Here is a 20689-nt window from a genome sequence, read left to right as displayed (position 1 = left end):
CAAGCACTCTTTAGTTTAGAATACTCTGCAGAATTGATCAAGTTCACAACGCTTCCAGAATCTATTAATGAAATTAATGGTTCATTGTTTACCTCAACACTAGTGAATGTACCTTGAGAAACAACATTACCACATATTTGTTGCAGTTGAGAGGGAAAATAACTTCATCAAAATTATCTACATTCCCAGAATTTTGAAATTTGCAAGGCCTGTTATTAGTTTTTAGTTATTTACGACGCCTTTGAAATGAATTATGGAAGAAATGTTTAGTATGCTGCTTAGAGCCACATAGATAACAACCAATAGCAGGTTTACGACCTTTTTTAAGTTCACACCACAGGGCACATTAGCATAACCAGAACAATTAGGATTAGTAGAGGGAGGAGGAAGGTGTACAGATGTGGATGGTTCTCCGTGCTTCACATCCTCTGCGAAAGAACACGCAGCCTCTAATTCAATAAAATTAGTGGGTCACTTCATAAGGGAAATATAGGATCTGTAAGAAGGGGATATTCCTTTTAGGATCCGAGCCACCATTTCTTCTTCAGGGACCGAAATCCAGAATACTTTACAAAAGAATGTCAAGTCTAGAACGTAAGCTAGTCAGTTTTCATGCAGGTACTGAGGTCGAAAGCAATGTTGTGGTATAAGGATCTGAAGAGCTAAAGGAGGAATAAACATTTCAAGAACTAACCCATGAAATTGACTAATACTGAGGTTCTGAGAAATAGCCTCAAGGAATCTCCTTTTCTAAATTCCCTCACAATGAGAGAACAAGGCTCGAAATATGCCTAAATCATCCACAGAATAAACGTTAGCAGACTCCGTCATTTCCGCAAGGAATCCCAAAAATCTAAGGCACTCCTCGATAGAGTTAACGGAGAAATGTTCCACACCGTGAAACTGCTCTTTCAAGGAATTATGAGATGAACCACTTGGTTGGGATAAAAAAGTTTCTTAGTACGGGGGTAGCTACACAACATGCACCTTGATAAGATGGAGGAGACAAAATTGGTTTACACTATCACTTACATTATAATTGGGGACAGTTGTCCTATCATTAACCGACAGGTTCTCCATTTCCCTATTTGCAATAATCAAATCAAGATCGGCTGACATACCGGAAGCCAGAGTCAAAATTCTAGTACACTCTCCAACAAATTCTGCATTAGGTTTCAAGGCGAGGAGATCCTGGATGCGCCCAGAAAGGTGGTACACCTAGCCTTGAGACGATTGATTTGCGACTTAGTAGGTGGCTGTTCGATAAACTCTCTCTTAATAATCTGAATTTCATTTAAAGAATTATTGATTAGATTCAAGGACTCACCAATCTTCGAGTCATCAAGGTTAGATAACGTAATTGGCACCTGAAGATGAGCAGAAAGCAAAGCGGCACACTCAGAAACAGTTCCCACAGGTTCTAATACCCGAACTCCAAGTTCACACAGCAACTCAGACTTGCGAAGATGATGAGGATGGATTGCTGGTCGGGCAATCACGAAAGATACATGTAACAAATCAATTTAAGGATTAGATAAGATAGATGCACTTCATTTACGTAAGCATTTTACACGTTTTACCACACTGTTCTTCCTTCAATCAGTTAGTACCTGATACCAGACAGTAAACAAAAGATCAAGAGACGATGTAATCAACCTACGGGTAAATACGAGCCAATGGTACACGAATCAAATAACCACACAGCTCTGTCTACCACTTTACTGTCCCGTTACGTAGACAAACACACAACACTACGATAACGGCAGTAAATGAATGAAAACCAACTAGCTGGTACACAAAATGAGCTAGTTCAAAGGCACAACAGGAAGCGTAAACAGACACCCTCAAACATCACCACAAAAAACAGAAAGAGACTGACCTGAACTGATGGAAGAGTGTCTCATCAAAACTCGTGGAAAAATAAAAGGTACCTGGCATCAAATTGCCAACTATTTAAAAGAAGAACAGCATGTTTTTTCATCAAAGGAAATAAATATGATTTATTTTAATAAAAAATGATTTGAAAAAATAGGTAACAGGGAAACGTCAACGCAAGAAATTAAAGAAATAGTCAAAAATTACGTTTAAGTAAAATATCAGGGAAAAGTTAACAAGGAAAATCGTACTCGACCAACGCAAAAAGAAAATGAAATAGTCATAACATTAATTAGTATTTCGGTGGCCTTATTAAACTAGAGGAATTAGGATAATTAAAATAATTATTTACTTATAATTATACCTTAAAATATGACTACTTTAAGCACGGAGTTCTATCCAGCAGGAAGAGTGACCGGCAGTCCAGATAAAACGATCACAACGACACAACACACCGGTAGCAATTTAAACTGAATTTATAAAATAAAATAGTTCCAATGCGAGCTCAACATGTCTTTAAGGTAAGGGGAAAACAAACAATAATTAGAATCGGCACTCCAAAAGGAAGTCTCCGAGAAAACAGAAAACATCATCCACCTTCACTTTATTTATATCAACAATCCCAATAATCACCCATTGTCATAGTAACGCACGAACGCCATGTACAAAAGCATAGCCAAAAGTTACCACGGAAACAGTAGCCACAACAAGCAAGGAGAAATGCATAATTTTACACGAAAATAACCAAGAATGAATCAAAAAATATTAAACCCAAGTCAGAGAAAAGTTAAATAAAACTTCCGTCCTCTTGGTTAGAACTCAAATGGTTTAAAACTCAACCTAGTTGGGGTGATTTGATAAAGAAGAAAAATTTAAACATTACAAGGTCTTCAAAAATCTTCTACATGATTAATTTGATAATTTAACTTCACCCAGAATTCTTTTGGGAAATCATTTTTTAACCAACGGAAAGTTACATTGCCAGTTAGTATTTCAGTTTTTTTTCTTAAAAGCCGAGATCATTACAACGGAAATTAACTTAAGAGTCCCACACGCCACACAATAGTTTTTCAAAATTGATGAAAGCCGAAAGGAGACGAAGTTCTTTAAGGTGCCGGATTGAGGTGACGCCATAGCGCCATTTTAATACTCACATAGATGAAGAAATCTTAAAGAAAATATTTAAAAACACATACAGTCTGGTGACGCTCCCATGATGAAGATTACATGAAAAAATATTTTCAGGGCAAGAAAAGGAGCCCTCTCACTGTTTCCTTCAGCCGTAGTCCATTGTGAACGCCGAAAATCTCCTGCTCATGAGACACGCGGAACACAGGTCCATCTCAAACTACTCCCAACACTATAATGGCCGCTCACACCCTGAGCAAGAATTGACCAGGAAAAGTTTGCTCCGCAGAGAGCTCTAATTGGTTAGGGGGCGGAGCATCGTAGTACCAACACTCCGTGTAGAGGTCACTACATACAAGGTCCTTTACTTCCCGTAGGTCCAATGTAGTTAATGAGCGCGTTGCTCAAAGTACATGTGTTTAAATTAAACAGGAGTGAGGAAAGAAAGGAAATGAAGATAGTTTGACACAAATTTCAGCGGCGGTTAACCCACAACCTAAACGTTTGGAGGAGGGGAAATAGAATAAGTAATGACACCACGGTGTTATCATGAATCCAGGATATCTGCTATATCTTGCTGGAATCCTACAAACTAAGCTTCAGTGGAATAACCTTCGCGAATCCCAAACTGCTTGTTATCAAGCCAGTTATTAATTTCGCAAACATGTCTAATATAATCAGAAAGAATGCTTTCCCAAAGCTTACATACAATGCATGTCAAACTGACTGGCCTGTAATTTTCAGCTTTATGTCTATCACGCTTACCTTTATTCACAGGGGCTACTAAGGCAACTCTCCATTCATTTTGTATAACTCCTTCTTGCAAACAATAATCAAATAAGTACTTCAGATATGGTACTATATCCCAGCCCATTGTCTTTAGTATATCCCTAGAAGTCTTATCAATTCCAGCTGCTTTTCTAGTTTTCAAATTTTGTAGCTTACTGTAAATGACGTTGTTGTCATAGGTAAATTTTGATACTTCTCTAGAATTAGTCAGCTCCTCTATCTGTACATTATCCTTCTAACCCACAATCTTTACATACGGCTGGCTGAATACTTCTGCCTCTTTAAAATCTACACATATACACTCCCCTTGCTCATTAATTATTCCTGGAATATCCTTCTTGCAACCTATTTCTGCCTTAACGTACCTATTCATACTCTTCCATTTGTCACTAAAATTTGTATGACCGCCAATTATGCTTGTCATCATGTTATCCTTCGCTGACTTCTATGCTAGATTCAACTTCCTAGTAAGTTCCTTCAATTTCTCCTTACTTCCTCAGCCATTTCTAACTCTATTTCTTTCCAATCTGCACCTCCTACTTAGTCTCTTTACTTCTCTGTTATAATATATTGGATCTGTACCATTCCTTGTCACCTCTAAAGGTACAAAACTATTTTCACATTCCTCAACCATTGCTTTAAACCTAACCCAGAACCTGTTTACATTTTTATTTACCGTTTTCCACCGATCATATTTACTTTTCCAAAACTCCCTCATGCCTGTTTTATCAGCCACATGGTACTGTCTAATAGTCCTAATTTTAATACCTTCCTTTCTTGCACATTTACTTTTAACTACCACAAAAACAGCTTCGTGATCACTAATACCATATATTACTTCGGTTTCTCTATAGAGCTCATCTGGTTTTACCAGCACCACATCCAGAATATTGTTCCCTCTAGTTGGTTCCATCACTTTCTGAATCAGCTGTCCTTCCCATATTAACTTATTTGCCATTTGTTGGTCATGCTTCCTGTCATTCGCATTGCCTTCCCAATTGACATTTGGTAAATTGAGATCACCCGCTACAATCACGTTTCTTTCCTTATCATTTCCCACATAGCTGATTATCTTATAAAATAATTCTGAATCAGCATCTGCGCTACCCTTTCCCTGTCTGTATACTTCAAAGACATCAAGTTGCCTCCCCTCTTATGACGTAAATTTAGAATTAGCAGTCAGTAAAGTGGCATCCCAAAGTATGCGTAATAGCGTCAAACTCATATGAAACAGATATAGGCCTACGATATTATCTCAAAAATTCTAGCGGCCAAAAAGAAAGATTCACTTCGTTCATCGAGAAAAGCAGCTCGATTTGTTCTGGGTGATTTGCGAAAAAATAGTAGCGTTAAAAAATGTTGCAAAGATTGGGCTGGAAATACCTGGGAGAAAGGAGACGAGCTGCTCGACTAAGTGCTATTTTCCGAGCAGTCAGTGGAGAGATAGCTGCCTCTGTGGATCCGTGGTAGAGTGTCGGCCTCCGGATCCCAAGATAGCGGGTTCGAACCCGGCAGAGGTAGTCGGATTTTTGAAGGGCGGAAAAAAGTCCATTCGACACTCCATGTCGTACGATGTCGGCATGTAAAAGATCTCTGGTGATACATTTGGTATTTACCCGACAAAATTAATTCAATCTCAGCCATAGACGCCCAAGAGAGATCCGGTTTATTCTAAGTCCGCTAGATGGCAGACAGAGTAAACCGGAACGTCGAAATTGACGAGCAGACAGCCAGATGGCGTCAAATCGAAATGTCTGCAAAACGGCAGCTGAGGCCACACGATTATTATTATTATTAGTGGAGAGATAGCGTGGAATGACATGAGTAGACGAATAAGTTTGAGTGGTGTCTTAAATGTAGGAAAGATCACAATATGAAGGTAAAGGTGGAATTCAAGAGGACAAATTGGGGCATATATTCGTTTATAGGAAGGGTAGTTAGGGATTGGAATAACTTAGCAAGGGAGATGTTCAATAAAATTCCAATTTCTTCCCAATCATTTAAAAAAGGCTAGGAAAACAACAGATAGTCAATCTGCCACCTGGGCGGCTGCCCTAAGTGCAGATCAGTAATGATCGACATGTAGAGTGGTTTGGAAAAACGTGAACTATTTATTTCGATGTTAGAAGTTCGTTCGTACTGATAAATAATTCAAAAATAATAATTCGTTATTTCACGCCTTTGTCACTTTATCAGATTGTAAAAATTACCAATGACATCAGTTCACAGACAAATTCAAATGGATTTGCGTAGAGGTGTTGCTAAATCAACGGTGTGTGTTTGTAAAGCACCCACTACCTGAAGCGTTATTATAGGCCTATCTCACGCATATGCATACTCAGGTTTCGCATCTTGTTGCATACCGTCTTTCCTCTATTCAACGCATTTGCTGGATATTTATTTTCTTTTTATCTTGAAAAGTGCATCGTATCCGCGAACAATTGCCTAAGTTACACTTCGCGAGTTTTGTGAAAACGCGCTGCAAGTACTTTCTTGCGCGCTAAGTCGGGATGCCTAGTATAATATAGCATAGACTGTTGTACCATAAAATTGATAATGCTGTTGCCTGAATAACAACAAAAAGATATTTAATGCATATACCGAGTTAATCACTAACATACAGGTCGGTGAGTTCGGTTGCCTACTGTGTTGGGCGTCAAGTAGTAGCACTTCTGTGACTAAATACCTGAAGCAGGACAACATAAATATCTAATGTGTGATTGTACTTAATAATGTATTAGAGAAAGGTACAAACCAATTAACGTCAATTTTTAATACATAATAAAAAAACTGCGTGTAAGTTTTCACGACCTGGATGTCTCCTCTTGGGCAGATCTGTCCTCGTTTAGTGTACTGACATCATTTCTTCCACTGTGAACGCCAAGAGGACGGAGACGTATTTTATTCTCATGAAAATGTTTAAGTTTCTCTAGTGGAGACGAACATTGCTGCTATGATTCCTCTACGTTTTCCTACCCGTCCAACTCATTTCTTAGAGAACAAATTTTAGTCTACTTAGAGTCACTGCAATGGAGAGGCAACTTTCAATGGCCATTTATTATCGCAAAACCGAAAATGGTATATTAGGAGCATATTTCCACAAGGAATTCAATTCATGGGTTTATATTCGCAAGAAACACTTGATTAATGGCATGTATGTGTGCTTAATCCTCAGCCCGAAGGCTGGTTGGATCCTCAACAGTTCCACCACTAGTTGTCCTAGATGGCCTAAGCATCACTGAAGAGGTGTACTAGGGAAATAAGGAGTGAGGTAGTTTCCCGTTGCTTTCCTCACTGAGCCATTAGATGCTATTATATATAAGTCTGCCAAGCCCACTGAAATGCATGCACCAACCGTCCCCATGAGCAACATTTTCACACCGTTTATCACAGGGACTGGCTGCACAAGGAATGGTATTACTAGAATCACTCATACCTCAGTCACTTTTATATCGTAAAAGCCAAGAATAAGACTGAGACAGATCAATGAAAGTAACACAATTACTCTAACCCATACCAGAAGACATGGTGCTTTATAACCAGTAGGTCTCTCTAGCAAACGCAAATTTATGGCATAACCAAACTTATTAGCCAAGGTGAAGTTATATCCCTTTCATAAAGAGACATTTTAGACACAGTCAGCAAGAAACGCTCATGCGGAAATTACAAAGTCAAATTTAGTACCAGAAAATATTACTCATAACACCAAACATCATATTATTATCACTCAAGGATTCCCATAGTATTGAATATACCTTTAGATCCAATTCGACTTCAAAAAGCAAAACAAGATTTTCACTTTATGCTGGATCATAGGGTCATCAGATCATCACAGTCAGAATATGCTGGTCCACTTCATATGGTGAGCAAGAAGGACGGTTACCTTCGGCCATGTGAAGATTACAGAAGACTAAATGAAAGGACAAATCCTAACGGATACCTCATTCCGAGGTTTGAAGACTTCCATCATATCCTGAAAGGTGGCAAAATGTTCTCAAAAAGTGATCTCTTCAAGGCGTATTTCCAGATTCCAGTACCTGAATAAGATAAACCCAAAACTGATATTATCGCACCATTTGGCCTGTTTGAATTTAACGTTATGTGTTTCGGCCTCAGATTTGCACCCTCAACATTCCAACATTTCATCAACGAAGTAATCCATGGACTGGCATTTCCATATTTGGATGATATCTTGATAGCTTCATCATCAGAATAAGAGCATCAGAAACATTTAAAACTGGTACTCGAAAGGTTAACGAAATATGGCCTTCGGGTGAACTTTATCAGGTCTATAATAGGCGTTGAAAGAACTGGAATTCTTTGGATACCTGATCGCTCCTTGTGTCTCAAGACCACTTCCTGAGAAGGTGCGGGTACTTCCAGATTACAAGCTTTCAGGGACAGTACAAGAACTCCGTGCTTTCCTAGGCTTGAAAAATTTATATCGTCATTATCTTAAGCCTCTACTGGATTAATTCCTTTTCGTTTCCGTTTGGTGAAGAAAATGTCAAGCTTCAAAGTTCAACTTACGTTCAGTGTTTTAGATATACCAATAATTCTTAACTGGGCCTAATACCTTAACACTCGTAAGTGATGTAGTTTGCCATAATGGTGTATATATATAGGCCTATGATTTATCACGATTTTACGCTAAGCTTTTAACATTCAAAGACCGAACATTATTGCCTACAGGTCATGGGGTACGTACACATATCCCATTATGGCAAATCACATCACATACGAGTATTGAGGTATTAGCCCCAGTTAAGTATATTTGCACGACGGTAGGTGGATAACGTCTTTGAGGTTGAGCCAGAAGTGGCAATCCGATGGGGAGGGCCCAAGGAAAATACGCGTGTATGCTGACGGGGTGGAAGGAGTACCTTTAGTTGTAAGGCTGTTTTGTCATCTGTTATGTAAAAAAACAAGCTCAAGCTATTCTGAATGGATATTTGAAAGGATAAAAGAAGAATGTCAAACGAAAAATCCAATGGATTGAGGAAGCTAGAGAATAGTTCGAGAAATGCAAAGAAGACTTGAGGAATCCTGCACCACTAAGTTTTAAAAATCAAGACTTTCCCGTGGCACAGTTTACGGAAGCATCGGGTCACGCTGTTGGACCAGTATTGCAGAAATTGGAAGACGATGGTTGGAAGCCCATTGCCCTCTACTCCAAATATCTCAATGACACGCTAAACTAAGTGCACATGACAAAGAACTGCCAGCAATTTATTTGGCTGTTAAACAGTTCAAACATTTCTTGGAAGGAAGAGACTTTACAATATTCACAGATCACAAGCCAATATCATACGCATTCCACCAGAAGAACTAGAACAGTTACGTCAATTGCAGCATATACCGCAATTCAAAATTGATGTAAGACATGTGAATGACGAAGACAATGTAATTGCTGATGTATTATCCATACTCGATTGAGATCACTCTCCGACTCGTTGGCTGAATGGTCAGCGTAATGGCCTTCGGTTCAGAGGGTCCCGGGTTCGATTCCCGGGAGGGTCGGGGATTTTAATCGGTTCTGATTATTCTTCTGGCTCGGGGACTGAGCGTATGTGACCGTCCCAACACTCTCATCATATTCAGACAACATACCACACTGTCAACCACCACAGAAACACCCAATAGTGATTACATCACTCCATATAGGGTTGGCGTCAGAAAGAGCATCCGGCCGTAAAACAGGGCCAAATCCACATGTGCGCTACCGCACAGGTGTGGAAAAAAGCGGTAGCAAAAGAAGGAATAAGAAGACTCAATGAGATCACTATCATTGATTACGAAGACATAGCCACACATCACGAAAACGGTAGACCAACGTCTCAGATAAGTAATGTAAATAACGCAAAATACATAAAATATATGTAACAGATGACGAATCGAAAAGTCATTCGTAGTGTAAATTCCTCAATACAAAAACAAGTAACTGAGTGTCAACACACTGCACTATCGTAACATACCGTACACCCGAACAATAAACTTCGAATTAAAATAAAAACAATGAAAAATAGAAAATGAAAGGTTATTGAGCTTGAACGCACGCGATTAGGTAGTCGAGACCAGTCTCTATTAGCCAGGTTTCTACGTGGGCAACCCTTACATTCAAGCCACTAGTGATGCAACGCTATTATGGAAGCACTTTCCAGCTAGTAAAGGTTATGCCGAACTGTGGCTTCAGTAGCCTAGTACATGCTAATATCTTACATACCTGCATCCACTACTGCAGACACTATCATCGTTCAAGTCGATTCATGAAAGCCTAACCTATGAATTGTTCTTTTTTTTTTCTAGTTGCTTTACGTCGCACCGACACAGATATGTCTTATGGCGACGATGGGACGGGAAAGGGCGAGGAGTTGGAAGGAAGCGGCCGTGGCCGTGGCCTTAATTAAGGTACAGCCCCAGCATTCGCCTGGTGTGAAAATGGGAAACCGCGAAAAACCATTTTCAGGGCTGTTGACAGTGGAATTCGAACCTACTATCTCCCGAATACTGGATACTGGCCGCACTTAAGCGACTGCAGCTATCGAGCTCGGTATGAATTGTTCTCTTCACATTATCATTATTACAACTTTTACTGGCGTGAACATATTTAACTGATTTTTATTGTAATACTAGCTGTAGTACCCGGCATTGTCCGGGTAGCTTTTGAATGTTTACCTTTAGTATTTCTATTACCAGTTAGTTAAGTGTGAAGTGGATGCTTAATGATTTATTTTTGAGATATTGATTTTACGACCTATTATGTAGTTTTAGAGTTATTTAGATGTATCTGATTTCAAGTTTTAGATTATTTAATTTTTGAGTAAAACTTTGTCCTTGTGGAAGCTAGAAATGACTGGGAAGTATTTGGTTCCTTCCAAAAAATTTAAGGAATAATTATATGTATTTACCAGTCGCACCGTCCGTAATGATGTACACGATTTCGGCAGTCATTGAGACTGTCACAACCAGCCTAGTGACACCAAAAGCAGTGTATTCAACACTAATCTCGGTCATTTTATGGTATATACTTTTAAGCCCTTCTCAGCTCCTGTCTCAATGAATACTGAACGTGGACTTAAACGGTATCAAGAGCGTCACAGTTCGTATAAGAGACCACCCCAAGCGGAGGCTGTGATTTTTCATCTCCATAGTATTTTTTCTAAGATGGTAAGTCATATGCGTACCAAGTTTCGTTGAGAGCAATTCTGGAACACACCCACATACAGTACATGCATAATGTCCGTTATATTTACATTCATTTTCACCCCTCTCAACCTCCATACTGATTTCGGCTGAAGTGTGACTTAAAACATCCAGAGTGTCACAGAATAACTCTGTGACCTCGTAAAGAACATATTCGACATTAATAACAGTAAAAAATCGTTTATTTTTATATTTCACCATATCCCCTAGGTGTGCTAGAGGTGTTTTACCCCAACAGTATTTTTTTTCAGATAGTAAGTCATATTTGTACCAATTTTATATGAGGGCTATGCAGGATGATATATTCATCCATATTTTTGGTCATTTTGACCATTTTCCTTTCCAACCCTTCTAATATCCATGCCGATAGGGGTTGAACAACGGCAACCGGCGTCTGATTATTCATCTCAGCGACCTCAAAAAGTATGGCTGTACCTCAATTAAGGCCACGGCCTCTTCCTTCCAATTCCTAGGCCTTTCCTGTCCCATCGTCGCCGTAAGATATATCTGTGTCGGTACACGTAAAGCAAATTAGCAAAAAAAGTTTAAATGTATGGATTCGACACAATTTTCTATTATTTTTATGTATCATTCCCCCATCGCACCCCCACCCCGAAGGAGGCTAAAATTGGACATTAAAAATTTCCGGCGTGTCACTATTCATCTCAGCGATAGCGAAGAGTATGGATTCAACACTACTTTTGATGATTTTTATATCTCACCCCTTCGCCCCCTAACCCTAAGGGTAGGTGGGGTGTCTGACTCCCACGTGGTTTGTCTCATGATACTAAAAATTCGGAGTTCCGCTATTCATCTCAGTGACCCCGAAATATGTGAATTCGACATTATTTTCGACAATTTTTATGTATCACTACCCCCTCGCCCCCACCCCAGAAGAGCTGAATTTGGACTTATTAAAAATCTAGAGTCTCACTATTCATCTCAACAACCACGAAAAGGGTGGATTCCACGCTATTTTCGGTCATTTTGATGTATCACTCCACCCTCGCCCCCACCCCAAAGGGGACTGAACATGTACTTAAAAAAATCCGCAGTGACACTATTAATCTTGACCAACCCGAAAAGTATGGATTCGACACTATTTTCGATAGTTTTCTTATATCACTCCCCCTTCGCCCCCACCCCAAAGTGTGCTGAACTTGGAATTTAAAATCTTCCAGAGTGTCACTATTCATCTCAGCGACCACAAGAAGTACGGATTCGACACTTTTTCAAATATTTTATATGTCATCCCCTCCCCACCCCCCGCCTCAATGGGTACGTGGCGGTGTCTTACCCCCACGCATTTTGTCAAAAGAAATCCGGAGTGTCAATATTCATCTCAGCGACCCCGAAAAGGATGGATTCAATCCCATTTTCGGTTATTTTGATTTATCACTCCCCTCTCGCCATCTACTCCAGAGGGGGCGGAACTTCGACTTTAAAAAATTCATGAATGTCACTATTCACCTCAGTGACCGTAAAAAGAATGGATTCGACACTATTTTCGAATATTTCATATGTCACTCCCGTTGCGCCCCCCGCCGTTATGGGTACATGGGGTGACTTACCCTCACGTGGTTTGTTAAAAGAAATCCGGAGAGTCGCCTATTCACCTCAGCGACCCCGAAAAGGATGGATTCGACACTATTTGTGATTATTTTGATATCTCACTCCCTCCTTGTTCCCCCAATCAAAAGGGGGCTGAATTAGGACTTGGAAAAATTCAGGAGTATCACTATTCATCTCAGCGAATCCGAAAACGATGGATTCGACACTATTTTCGTATATTTTATATGTGACCTCTTCGCCCTCGCCCCTATGGGTACATGGGTTGACTTACCCCAAAGTGTCACTATTCGTCTCAGCGACCCCGAAAAGGATGGATTCGACACTATTTCCTATTACTTTGATATATCACTCCCTCCTTGCACCCCCAATCAAAAGGGGGCTGAAGTTGGACTTGGAAAATTCCGGAGTATCACTATTCATCTCAGCGAATACGAAAACGACGGATTCGGCATTATTTTCGTATATTTTTATATGTGACCCCCTCGCCCCACCGCTCCTATGGGTACATGGGGTGTCTTAACCCCACGCGGTTTGTCAAAACATCCAGAGTGTCACTATTCATTTCAGCGACCCCGAAAAGGATGGATTCGACACTATTTCTAATTACTTTGATGTACCACTCCCCCCCGCCCCCACCTAAAAGGGGGCTGAATTTGGACTTGGAAAAATTCCGGAGTATCACTATTCATCTCAGCGAATACGGAAACGACGGATTCGACACTATTTTCGTATATTTTGATATGTGACCCCCTCCCGCCCGCTCCTAAGAGAACATGGGGTGTCTTACACCACGCGGTTTGGCCTTTAAAATATTCCGGAGTGTCAGAATTCATCTCAGCGACCACGAAAAGTATGGATTCGACACTATTGTCGAATATTTTATGTCACCCCCCTCGCCCCCACGCCCCTATGGTTACGTGGGGTGTCCTATCCCTCGAGGTTTGTCAAAAGAAATCCGGAGTGTTACTATTCATCTCAGCGACCCCGAAAAGGATGGATTCGACATTATTTTCTATTATTTTGATATATCACTCCCCCCTCGCCCCCAAGCAAAAGGGGGCTGAATTTGGACTTAGAAAAATTCCACAGTAACACTATCCATCTCAGAGAATCCGAAGACGATGGATTTGACACTATTTTCGTATATTTTTATATGTGACTCCCTCGCCCCACCATCCCTATGGGTACATGGGGTGTCTTACCACCACGCGGTTTGTCAAAAGAAATTGGAGAGTCACTATTCATCTCAGCGACCCCGAAAAGGATGGATTCGACACTATTTCCTATTACTATGATATATCACTCCCCCTCGCCCCCACCCAAAAGGCGGCTGTATTTGGACTTGGAAAAATTCCGGAGTATCACTATTCATCTCAGCGAGTCCGAAAATGATGGATTCGACACTATTGTCGAATATTTTATGCGCCGGCCCCCCTCGCCCCCCACTACCCCTATGGGTACGTGGGATGTCTTACCCCACGCGGTTTGTCGAAAGAAATCCGAAGTGTCACTATTCATCTCAGCGACGCCGAAAAGGATGGATTAGACACTATTTTCGATTTTATTGGCATATTACTCCTCCCCCCTGCCCAAAAGGGGACTGAATTTGGACTTTGAAAAATTCCGGAGTGTCTCTATTCATCCCAGCGACCCCGAAAAGTATGGATTCGGCACCATTTTCGAATATTTTTAAACGTGACCGCCTCGCCCCCCTCGCCCCTTAGGGTAATTGGGGTGTCTTAACCCCACGAGGTTTGTCTCCTGATACTAAGTCGTAAGTGTACCAAGTTTGGTGTAAATCGCTCCAGTGATTTAGGAGGAGATGTAATACATACATACATACATACATACATACATACATACATACATACATACATACATACATGCATACATACATACATACATACATACCAACATACATACAATGACATTTATATATATGTAGATTTAACTTCACATTTTAAGAAGATTATACAGTTTTACGTTGCGCGGCTGCAAATGACCGAAAATCGCACCTACAGTGTTTCATGGTACACTTCCTGCGGACATGGAACAAAATCATCATCGCAACACAATTTATTCTACACACGCCGCATTTACTTTTCTAACTACAAAGACATATTATTGGAATTAGAGAGACCTGTAATTGTGCTGATAGATGTGGCGTCATTTTGTCTGCATTTAGCAAGCCAACAACCGCCTTTCATACCTCTCCCAAGCCAATACGGCTTTCAAGATCCCAAGTCTATCATAATGATAGACGGCATTCTGCACTTAAATACTAACTTATCAGTCACACTGACTCTGCACTTCTTGATGCAACACAAATTAATCCTTCTTCTGATAAATTATAATCTAACACAACAATATTTTGAAACATACAGATATGAATGGTAAGGCGCACAACTCTTCTTCCATCCTGACTGCTTGGACCGCATGAAGCTACTAACGTCCAATGGCCGGGCGTTCGTTCTTGTGTATTCGTGGAAAAAGATAACGTTCGTCTCGCTTTCTCACCCGCAATCCAAATGTTTGCCCCTCGGTCACGTAACCAAAGATCGTGTTAACAGACTAGATAGACAGACACACTTTAATCTCCTTTACAGAATTCCATTAAAACCTTCGTAATCACCAATACACGGTTTCAAAATGGTCCCTTCGCACTCCGATGTCTGCAGCATGAAAGTTATAAAACTTTAAAGTGTTCCCAACACTTTGCCTTTCCTACCTCTCCCAAGCCAATACGACTTTCAAGATCCCAAGTCTATCACTTAGTTCTTGAATTTTGTAAGAACTCTCATTGGTTTCGAATGTCGCAGGTTCACCCTTTCAAACTGATGAATGCTGATCGCTTCTCTCGTGGTCAGATGGGATATTTATATGAAATCTAGGGAAGCAGGAATCCCTTGATGCTGTGCGATCATCCCATTCTATACCGCTTGAACGATTTTTCTGAAATTCACACCAGTGACTCCGCCTATTTTTCCGGTCAGAATGGCGTTGTTAGTTGTTAGTATTCGGACTAGATGTCCTCGCCTCGTGCCGTTCCTTCTCTCTCTACAGGCAGGCGAACTTCTCTCTGGGCATAATGTTTCTCCCTATGAAGTGAACTTTGTCAAATGATTCAAAAAATTCTTATTAATTACTTCCTCTCTAATTGTATCTCCCAATGGGGGTTATTAGCAAAAACTGTATTATTAAATCCCTAAGTCTCCTGAAATGTTCCGTTCTTGCTCGATGCTTTGGTGACCTCCTGCTGTGAGCAACAAGCAAGGAACATCAGGCCAGCTATTTACAAAGATGGATGAGCGTTTTCCCCTCTCGCAGCTGGCCCTACATAGCCGTGCAGAGATTCTTCTGCAATGTAGAATTATGGTCTTAACACGTCGATATAATAACTGGAACACTTCCACCATCAGAAGGCAACATCTCTGTCTTACCTACATTGAGAGTTTCATCGGAGGGATAGAAGTCATACCAATGGCTAATATTACTGTACAGACAGTAGGAAAAGAATTCCATGACAACTGGATTGCCACATTGGGAGCGCCAGCTTCTGTAATTACCCAACAAGGTAAGCAATTTTAATCCAGTTTCAGGAGTTTAGGCAGGCTTTGAGGGGAAAAAGTTCATCATACCACGTCTTATCACCCACGATCAAATGGTAAAATAGAACAGTTGCATTGCACCCTCAAGGCAGCAATAAGAGATGGGAAAGTGTTAGAAATTTTTGTTAATGAACAAGAACATTACACACTTGCTAAACTATTAAACAAATAATGGAGGAAACGTGGAAAAACATCAAAATTATTTCATGTTATCACAGTAATTTGGATGAAAGGAATGTAAAAATGTGAAGTGAGAGAAAATTACGTGTGGTTAAGGAAGTGGTATCTTGCACTACTTAACTGAGTTAATAGCCTGAAAATAGCTCATAAAGATAAGGTTGTCTAATTTTTCAAAGATATACCTAAATACCTATTAACGGATAAGTACTGTAGCAGTAAATTATAGTTTAGTTATGTATTACGACAGTTTGTTACTTGGAATAATTCTGTTATATCTCGGTAACGAACAAATCCAGTGACATTTGATAGCGGTGATTGCGATGATCGGAGGGTTTCTCGCCCATGTTGGTGGTCATCCGTGAATGGGGAAGGGGAGTGCCTGTTCACTGTCTTTATTTATTTATTTATTTATTTATTTATTTTTATTTAATTTTATTCATTCATTTATTTATTAGTTATTTATTTAATAGAGTCGGAAACAGAGCAGTGCTCCAATTACGGTAGACTACAGCAAGGATTACACTTTGAACAAATAAGAACATTAAAACAAAAAATTAATCGTAACAGTAAAACTAAACTAAAACTAAATTAAAGACTAAACTAACAGTAAAAAGGATGCAGTCTTATATAAAATTTACAGTAACATGCACAATCATTTATGGAAGATAAATGGAAGATATTTTCTTTACAGCAATGGCCCCATTGGCGGCAAATAACAAAAGCAAAAATATCTCTTAAGAGCACTCTTACAGTACGTAAGTGAGATTAAACAAATCTACTAATTGGGACATTCGGATTTTATATTCTGAACCCTTCTTCGATTAAAGCAAGAAAGTTTGAAAGTTTAAAATCCAAGTCAATGTCTATTCCCTTCAATTTCATAGCATTAAATGCTCCGTATATTCTCTGCAGGGGGATTTTTATGGCAGAGAGTATTGATTCGATTAGAGTAGAAAAATTCCCTTAGACCTAAGCTTGATGTTTTCACATTAAAATTAAACTTGTCAAGCAAAACGCTATTGTCCAATATGCCATTCACACATTAGTATAGAAAAACAAACTACTATATTTCTCTTCGATTCTGTAAGGAGACAAAATTAAAGTCACGTAGGAGGTTTCTATATGATATTCTATCCAAAGAAGAGGGCGGTTGTATCGGTTAAAATATTGGAATCTAAAAATATATGTTTTGTATTCTCTCCAGTTTGTAAATATGAGATTTATAATATGGCATCCAAATAACAGAAGGATATTCCAGTCGACTCCTTAATAAATAATTAAAGAGATTTGAAACTGAGATCCATTCCTGTGTAGTATAAATAAGGTTGTATAATATATACTTGGTGTATAACATAAACTAAAATTAATGTAACATTTAAGGGGAGTATCAAATATATACCCTGATAATGTTAAAATAACAGATTTACATCCTGGTTTCTTCGGAAATGTCGAAGGTAATAAAACCAAATTTTGCTAAGAGATATATAGGAGTGCAGTCATATCTAATACAAGGGTTATTTTCTTTTTACCTCCAACCGATCGCAAAATTAAAACAACAGTTAGAATCCGATAACGTGTTACGCAGATGTGTTGCGCAGTTTCTCTAGTATGCCTGTCGCACTTGTCAGTTCTGAGCGCGCAGTGAGCACGTAAACGTGCCTAGGACAATAGAGTCTCCCGCCGAGTGTAAAGTGCGTGCTGTCATTCGATTTCTTCATGCTGGGGGCTGAAATGCAATTTTCTCGAATCGCCTGATCCACTCGTTGAAAACATCATCGTCTGACAGTCACTTAGTTCCCTGACCGCCTGCATCATGAACGTCTGTACTTCCTGCTTCAAAGTTCCTGTACCATGGCCGCACTTGCTGTTACTCATGAAAGTTTTACCGCACACATTACTCATTCTTCGATGAATTTCGGCTGTATTGCAACCGTCAGCGTGAAGAAATCGAATGACAGCACGTACTTCACACGTAGCAGAAGACTCTCTTGTTCTAAGCACATTTACGTCACTGCACACTCAGAACTGGCAAGTGCAACGTCACGTGGTCGACGGGGATACTAGAGGCACTGCGCAACAAATCTACGTAACGCTTCATCGGATTCTGACTGTGGTTTTAATTTCGTGACCGATCTGTGGTTGAAATATCCCTCGTACATTTACTGATCTACCTTCTTGGTTCTAGCGTTATTAAAAAATCAAGATACGGATTTTTTTAATTCAAATTCATATATTTTTAACTTTATTTACGTTTAAACATATTTATGATGAAACTATGTGTCGTACCTCTACCGTTGTAGATCCATATAAAATAATAATTGCTACTGATGAGAAAGAATAATTTCAAAGCTCTATCGTAAGTAGCTTCTGGGAAAATGGTAAAATTCGCAAGAAATACGGTTTATCAGAAATCACACTTGAAAGTGCAATGCAACATGTTTCGTACCATATAAACACCAGATATGAAGTAATATCATAGCCACCAATGTAGCCAAATTTTGCAGCAGGATATTTACTATAAATCAACATAATTTACAGCCTTGTAGAGTAAACAGTTCCCGATTTATCTTGTCATAACCAAACAGGTGCTCGTGTAATCTGGTGAAATGTTTTCTGCAGTAACATAGGCCTATTATTTTTAGATTTATAAATAGTTACTGTCATCCAAAATCAATTGAACGTACATCAAATCAAAGAGGAAATTCCAAATAATAATTTTCTATAAAACGAAAAATATAATTCTTTACCAATACCACTTTTTGTACCTCCTTAATAAATCGGGATATTTTTGGATTTTTGTTTTGAAGTACATTGAAATCTAACTCCAGGTAATGATTTACTTTACAATAATGGAATACTCTCTCCCCAGTTGGTGGTCGTACGTGACTGGGAGAGACGTGTATTCATTCATTCATTCATTCATTCATTCAATTTTCTGAAACGCCATACGAGAACTGTGTGTTTTGCTTAAGATACAAGCAACTCTTGAGAGTAAACATTCAGTCAAGTCCAATGTATCGCAATGGAACAGTCACGTTGTATGAAGGATGGCCAACTCCAGACCGCAAGACGCTTTGCAACGTAGATATGATACCCTTCCTGTGGCAGCTCGTCCAATGAGTGTGTGGTGAAGAGAACCCACAGATATAGTGAAGAAGCTATTGCCCTAGAACCTCGCACAAGTACTAGGGCTTGGCAAGTATCAGACATTGGAGACTGAGAGAAAATGTAGACTTAAAACATAATCTGAACTGGCACTCGTTCAGTCGCCGTACAACTCAGCTCCTAAAACTGGATAACCATGCCCATGGATGGGATTTCTGCGATTTGATCCCTAAACAAGTACCTGAACATACGTTTCTTAAGTTTCGTAACTTTACGTGTACAGTGTTCATCTACATTATAGTGACAAGAAATCAGGGATGGTTTTAGTGTTATAAAAAGAACGATGGCATTATCCGATTGGCGGAAAAAAAAACTTTCTTTCGATAAAATGAGGTTAATTTCTTACTTTCGGAAGCAAGATTCAAATTGATTAATTTGTGGTATTTGCAGTGCCGGAGCGCAAATCGCTGCCCGCTGCTTTGCTTATGGGAAAGTGGGGTGTACGATAGGCGGTGGCCGAGTTAATGCTCGGTGCGAATGCACAAGTTTCTCGTTCGTTTAACTCAATCAATTACTAGGCCTAGTTGTCAGTTTTTGTGCATATCAGCTACCACTATTTCCGTGTAAATTGGTGAGAACGGGACTAGTAAAGTGCTCATATGTAGCAAGGCTATGGTGCAGCAATCGGGAGCATGAGAGTAACCACACTGATTTATGGCGTCCGGCACCCTAACTGCCGTTAGCCTCATCATTCAACCTTCGTGTCCATTGCCAGGGTGACAGTAGTAGCCATGGTTTCGTGTCAGAATTTGGTCAGGTGGTGAGTTTCACAAATAGGAAAAATCCGCTCAGTTTTAATTACTGCGTTGATGGGGTGAAAGTTCCCTTTGGGGATCATTGTAAATACCTAGGTATAAATATAAGGAAAGATCTTCATTGGGGTAATCACATAAATATGATTGTAAATAAAGGGTACATATCTCTGCACATGGTTATGAGAGTATTTAGGGGTTGTAGTAAGGATGTAAAGGAGAGAGCATATTTGTCTCTGGTGAGACCTCAACTTGAGTATGGTTCCAGTGTATGGGACGCTTATCAGGATTACTTGATTCAGGAACTGGAAAAAAATCCAAAGAAAAGCAGCTCGATTTGTTCTGGGCGATTTCCGACAAAAGAGTAGCGTTACCAAAATGTTGCAAACTTTGGGCTGGGAAGACTTGGTAGAAAGG

This window comes from Anabrus simplex, chromosome 5 (genome assembly GCF_040414725.1).
Source record: "Anabrus simplex isolate iqAnaSimp1 chromosome 5, ASM4041472v1, whole genome shotgun sequence".
Classification (NCBI taxonomy): Eukaryota; Metazoa; Arthropoda; class Insecta; order Orthoptera; family Tettigoniidae; genus Anabrus; species Anabrus simplex.
Note: the sequence above shows the minus strand (reverse complement) of the source record.